Source organism: Mus pahari, chromosome 12 (assembly GCF_900095145.1).
Source record: "Mus pahari chromosome 12, PAHARI_EIJ_v1.1, whole genome shotgun sequence".
NCBI lineage: Eukaryota > Metazoa > Chordata > Mammalia > Rodentia > Muridae > Mus > Mus pahari.
In genome coordinates this window covers 87,218,424-87,225,400 of record NC_034601.1, presented here as the reverse complement: position 1 = coordinate 87,225,400, position 6,977 = coordinate 87,218,424, and the positions used below count along the sequence as shown (strand labels likewise).

Genomic DNA, 6,977 nt, shown 5'->3' with positions numbered 1-6,977 from the left:
TGTAATCAGGGGCAGGTGCACAGTGCCTGGAGGGGGAGGGATGTAATCAGGGGCAGGTGCACAGTGCCTGGAGGGGGAGGGATGTAATCAGGGGCTGGTGCATAGTGCCTGGAGGGGGAGGGATGTGACCAGGGGCAGGTGCACAGTGCCTGGAGGGGGAGAGAAGTAATCAGGGGCAGGTGCACAGAGGGAGGGACGTGACCAGGGGCAGGTTCACAGATCCTGGAGGGGGAGAGAAGTAATCAGGGGCAGGTGCACAGTGCCTGGAGGGGGAGAGATGTAATCAGGGGCAGGTGCATAGTGCCTGGAGGGGGAGGGAGGTGACCAGGGGCAGGTGCACAGTGCCTGGAGGGGGAGAGATGTAATCAGGGGCAGGTGCACAGAGCCTGGACGGGGAGGGATGTAATCAGGCGCAGGTGCACAGAGCCTGGAATGATGCAGAGAAGCCTTTTCCTCCCCCTACTGGGTTTTTATTCTGTCCTCTCCCACTTCCCTGAGTACCAGGGACACTCACATCTATATTATAAGGATGCTAATGGTCAAGTTGGGCTGTTCCCAAGCCCAGGCTGCCTCAGTCCTCAGGTAGTCACCACAGCATGGCTCAACTCCTCATCGACAGACAAGTCTGCTATTTCCAACAGGGATTCCCTCTTGGGCGGGTAGCCTGGCCTTGACTGTACCTGGCCTCCCACTTGGTCTTTCTCTGATAGTTGTCTGCCATGGATCTCTGCATACCCTCCTCTGCTCTGCACAGCAGATGCTCAGGACTCCCAAGCACCTGATGACCCACCTCCTGGTGTAGAGACATCTACTGTTTGCTGTCCCATGCCTGGTGCTGTCATCGGGCCCAGGGTGTGACTGACTGAGAGCTTGAACCATTAAGAACACTTGAATGGCTGCTATTTTTATAGTCTGTATTCTACTCATGGGGAAGTATATAGCGATGGTATCTTAGAGTTTCTGTTGCTGTAATAAAACACCATGACCAAAAGATAGTTGAGGAGGAAAGTGTTTATTTTGGCTTACACTTTCAGTCTGTTAGAGGAAAATCAAGGTAGGAACTCGATCATAGAAGAAAACGGGAATCAGGAGACGCAGAAGCCATGGACGAGTGCTGCTTACTGGCTTGTTCTCAATGGCTTGCTCAGCTTTCTTTCCTATAGCACCAGGGCCACCTGCTTGGGAGTGGTCCTACCCACGGTGATCTGAACCCACTCACATCTGTCATCAATCAAAAAGATGCATCACAGGCTTGCCCACAGACCATTCTGGCGGGAGCCTTTTCTTAATTGAGGTTTCCTCTTCCTGCAAGACTCTAACCTGAGTCCGGTTGACATAAAAGTAGCCAGCGCATACTCTTTAGTTCATGCCATTTGATTTCACTCACTTCATGAGTGCTTTGACTGTATGTATGTCTGTACATACATGTGCATACCTACTGCCTGCAGAGGCCAGAAGAAGGTGTCAGATTCCCTGGAGCTGGTTTTGCGGCCGGTTGTGAAAGACCATTTAGGTACTGGGAACCAAATCCAGGTGCTTTGCAAGAACAACAAGTGCTCTTAACTGCTGAGCCATCCCTCCAGCCACCCTAAAGTCTTTAAAGGTTTCAAAAAGCAGTGTTGACAAATGATCTCTTAAAATATAATAATAGAAAAGGTTATGCAGTGAGATCGATGTCACTCTCTGGCCCCGGCCCTCGTCCCTATTTAGAGATAACAAGTAGCCATAGAATACATTTCAAACAGGAAGTCGCCAACACTGGCTGCCTCCCAGCAGGACCAGCTGCTTAGTGTTTGAGGCCAGAGTAGAGTAGACACGCCAGGCCCTTGGTTTAAACATGGCTGGAAACTCAGAGCAGCAGAGAATTAGACCAAGTAGAGAGCCCTTCTGAGCCGGAGGCCCCGTGAGAGCCTGGAAGGCTAGCTCAGGGGACTATAACTAAAACTATAAGCAGGAACTGGGGTGAGACGGATTCATATTGAAAAACCTTTGAGATCATTTAATCTCTCAATATGTGCGAGTATGAATTTTTTAAATTTTTCTAATATTGAAAGAAACTGGGGTGCCGAAGCAGTGCCTCAACAGTTAAGAGTGTCTGGTGCTCTCAAAGAGGACTTGCGCTCAGCTCCCAGCACCCACATCGGGTGGTCAACACCCACCTGCAACTCTAGCTCCAAGAGATCTGATGCCTTCTTTTAGCCTCTGTAGGAACTTCACACAAGCACAAATGCACAGTACACACACACACATGAACATATACACACACTTTAACGAAACATTCCCTCACGCGTTTGCCTCAGCAAAACACCATCCAACCAACTTTCCAAAGAACCCTTAAGTTTCCATTTCAGAGTTCCTTCCCCAGAGTCCGTGTTTTAAAAAGAAAAAGAAAAAACATCTAGGAACAGCAGTGCACACCTATGACCTCAGCACCAAGAAGGCAGAGACAGGTGGATCCCTGGCACCTACCATCCAGCCAGCTTAGCCTGGGCAAGATCCATGACAATAAGAGACCCCATCTCAAGACAGCAAGGTGGGAGGTGCTTGAGGAGCAAAACCCAAGGTTGTCCTCTGACTTCCATGTGGGGACCCAACCACACCCACTCAAGAACACACACACCATACACACACCACAGACACACACACTCACACACACACCATACACATACATATACACCATGCACACACGCATACTCACCATGCATACACACACATACACACAATCACACACACACATGCACACACAAACACCACACACACACCACAGACACAAACACACACCATGCACATACACAAATACACCACACACACATGTCACACACCATGCACACGCACATATACACCACACACAATGCACACATACCACTCATACAAACACACACCATGTACACACATACACACCATGCACACACATACACATACACACATCACATTTATATATATATATATATATATATATATATATATATATAGAGAGAGAGAGAGAGAGAGCCTATTGCAGAAAAATTCCTAGCCACCATGGTTCCCTCCTGCACTACCCTGCACAGGACAGGTTGGGGGAGGGTAGAGAAGAATAGGTTCTCTGGTCTATTATTATTTTAGTTACATTTATTTACTGTGGGGGTGTGCACGTGCCACAGTGCATGTGTGGAGGTCAGCAGACAACTTCTGGGAGCAATAGGATCCAAGGATAGTGCTCAGGTGGCCGGGTTTGGCAGTGAGTACCTTACAATAGCCGCCTCAGTAGATGGAGAAGGACGTTCCTTGCAGAGGAAATCCTTTCTACGCTCCGGAAAGCCCCAAGTACAATTCACGGGGGTGGGGTGACTTGAAATAGACCATACGCCCCCCACAACAGGAACTGAGAACACTGAAGCCAAAAGCACTCCCTCGCCCACGGGACTGTTAGCTAGCCTCTAAAGACGCTAACCTAGCCTGTGGATTCGTGCAGTCAGTTCAAGTGCTTCACACACAAGCCCATGTCCACTTGGAACCTCAGAAAGTGGCCTTATTTGGAAGTAAGATATCTGCAGCTGTACCTGTTAGAAGAACATACTAAAATTAGAGTGAGTCTTCTTCAGTGACTGTTATCCTTACAGGAAGGCACTGCGGAGACACTAGTGTACACAGGGAGAGCCCCAGAGGTCACGTCTGGATGATACTTCTACAAGCCAAGGGCTATCCTGAGCAACCAAGAGAAGGGAATGGCATAGGCTCTCCTTAAGAGCGTCCAAAAACTTTCCAGCATTCGCCAGCACCATTATGGCCGCTGGAACTGTGACAGAATAAATATCTGTTACTTTAAACCACACAGTCTGTGGCAGTTTGCTAGAGAAGCTCAAAACAAGCAAGCTGAGCCCCTAACGAGCAATAACCCATACTTCCTGTCAGAGGCTCAAAACTTTTGTGTTGAAGAGCAGACAGTGCGTCTGGAGATGACGACGTTCCAATAAAGTGTTCGCCTTGCAGGCACGAGGATCTGAGTTCTTTAATCTTTCTCAAATCCTATTTTTAGTGATGGCTGTTAACTGCTTTTAACCTCCTTTGTAGCCCACTACCCACTAGGGGTAATGGAAAAGAAAGGATGGGTTGGGGAGGGGAGGGGATCTATTTAGAAAGCTTCTTTGTAGCAACTCCTGTCTGTGTTGTCTGGAAATCTGCAGTTCAGTTCATAGGTTAGCAGGCAGAGGCAGCTCAATCCACTGGCAAGCACTTCACTGATACACCAGCAGTCCAATTCTGTAGAGCTGGGTTAGCAACAATGGTGACACAACCTAGCAGGGACAGCCAGGCCTCAACCTGGGCTCGAGTCAGCAGGAGAGACCAATAGAAACACCAGGAGAAGTTCTAAGCTGTGCCTCTCTCAGGGAAGCAAAGATCAGGGAAAACTCCCACACAAGGATTACACAGCTGTACTAGCAGGCCAACCTGTCTCCTGCACTCTGTGGAGTCCTATTTATACCCTCCAAACATCACATTTCCTCCAGGTGCCTTGCCTCAGCACGGGTCTTGCTTTAGCATGTGTTTCCAATCCGCCCTGAGGTGGCAACAAACTGCAGCACACCACAGAGAGGTGTGTTTCTCTCTGTGGAGTCCCGACAAATGCAGCTCAACTGTGCAATGTAAGGCAGACCAATACATGCATGTTGTTAGCAAAGAATCTTTCATCACGTGTCCTTTCACATGTTTGCTTTAGCAGAACATCCTCTCTCCTGTGTCTGCTTCAGTGAAACGTTCCTTCACAAGTCTGACTTAGCCTTTCACCTGTGTCCACATTAATGAAACACTCCTTCACATGTTTGCCCCAGCAAAACACCATCCAACCAACTTTCCAAAGAACCCTTAAGTTTCCATTTCAGAGTTCCTTCCCAGAGCCCGTGTTTTAAAAAGAAAAAGAAAAAACATCTAGGAACAGCAGTGCACACCTATGACCTCAGCACCAAGAAGGCAGAGACAGGTGGATCCCTGGCACCTACCATCCAGCCAGCTTAGCCTGGGCAAGATCCATGACAATAAGAGACCCCATCTCAAGACAGCAAGGTGGGAGGTGCTTGAGGAGCAAAACCCAAGGTTGTCCTCTGACTTCCATGTGGGGACCCAACCACACCCACTCAAGAACACACACACCATACACACACATACCATGCACACACACTATGTAAACACGCATACACACCGTGCACACACACTTTTATACAATCACAGTTTCACACAAACACACCATGCACACACACATACCATGCACACAGACACTATGCACATATACATGTACCATGCACACAAACATATACACAATCACACAGTTTCACACAAACATACCATGCACACAAACATACCATGCACACACACTCTATGCACATACACATGCACCATGCACACAAACATACACACCATGCCCACATACATAGTCACACACTCTCACACACACATGCACCATGCACACATACATACACACCATGAACATACCACACGTACAAACACACACACACAAAACACACACCATGCACACACATACCTACACACACATTATGCACACACACACCACACACACATACACAGTCACACATGCACATACTTTCACATATACATCACCTACCATGCACACACATAAACACACAGAGTTACACACAACACACACACACAGTCACACACAAAACACACACTCACATACACACACACCATACCATACCACCACCATGCACACACACAGTCACACACTCACACACTCTCTCACACACACAGTATGCTGGGCCATGTAGCTTGTAGGATCTTGGTTCCGAGCATTCAACTGGTGCGTTCTGGTGAGGACAGCAGCTTTAGCCTGTGTCTGCTTGAAGACAGGAGGTTCAGACAGAAAGCACAGACAGTTCTCACGACAGGAGGAAGGAATGCTGTATGTTCTGCACTGGGCCAGCTCTCAGATGCAGTTCACACCAGATGACTCCCTCTGCTTGGCAGCACCCTCCCCCCAACCCCCAATAGGAAGAAGGACTTGTATGGTACAACCACTCCCCTACCAAAAGTCCACTGATCTTTTAATGTTTCTTTCAGCGATGTGCTTTACTAAGCAGCACCTGTAATCGCCAAGGAAGGTGGCTTCCTGCCGAAATCAACAGTAAAGAGCCTAAAGTCAAGCCGTCAGGCCAGTGTGTAAGGTCTGCCAAGTGTGACATGAGCTCAATCCCAGATCCTGGAGGGGAAAGAGAGCTACTTCCACACCCATATGCCGTGGCTTGCACACACCCATACACACATACACACACACACACACACACACACACATACACACACAGGGGGAAGTAAATTTAAATGAGATTAAAAATTTTAAATATAAATAAAACTTCCATTATTGTCAAAATTCCCAGAACACATTTAAAGTAACTATGTAAGTGTGAACAAATTCATCTTGTTTCTGGCATAAGACTACACATCTGCTAGCCAGTCTTTAAGAATTTATCATGTATCCACTGAGTATGCACTTCACAAGGCTAGCTGGAATCAATCCCTTTCTCCCTAAAGTAAAAGTAGCTTTTATTCTTCCAAATAAAGGACCTAAAACACGCTCGAATACTCAGAAATCATTCCACTGACCTCACTCTCTTCTAACTCTTAAATGTTTATTTATGAACGACTCCAAGCAATGTCTCAAAGCTTATCTGCTTTAAATGGTTTCTGACAAACAGACTGACAAGATGCATTCATTGATACAGTGCCTGCCATGCAAGCACAAGGCCCTGTGTAGAAGCGGAGCGCAGCGGCGTGTGTGTGTGTGTGTGTGTGTGTGTGTGTGTGTGTGTATACAGTGCTGGGAAGCAGGCAGAGACACCTCTGCCAGGCATGTCACTGAGTCAGTAAGCTCCAGGTCAGAGACAGACCCTGCCAGTAGAAAGTGAAGAAGATACCCAGTGTCAACCCCTGGCCTACTCTCTCTCTCTCTCTCTCTCTCTCTCTCTCTCTCTCTCTCTCTCTCTCTCTCT

The 6,977-nt window shown here is 47.8% G+C and overlaps 1 protein-coding gene across 1 annotated transcript in view; it reads right to left on the bottom strand.

Moving 5' to 3' along the window:
• LOC110329533 (SH3 domain-binding glutamic acid-rich protein) overlaps positions 1–6,977 on the bottom strand; it is a 27,546-nt gene that overhangs the window by 14,147 nt on the left and 6,422 nt on the right. The gene's annotated exons all lie outside the window — the stretch shown is intronic.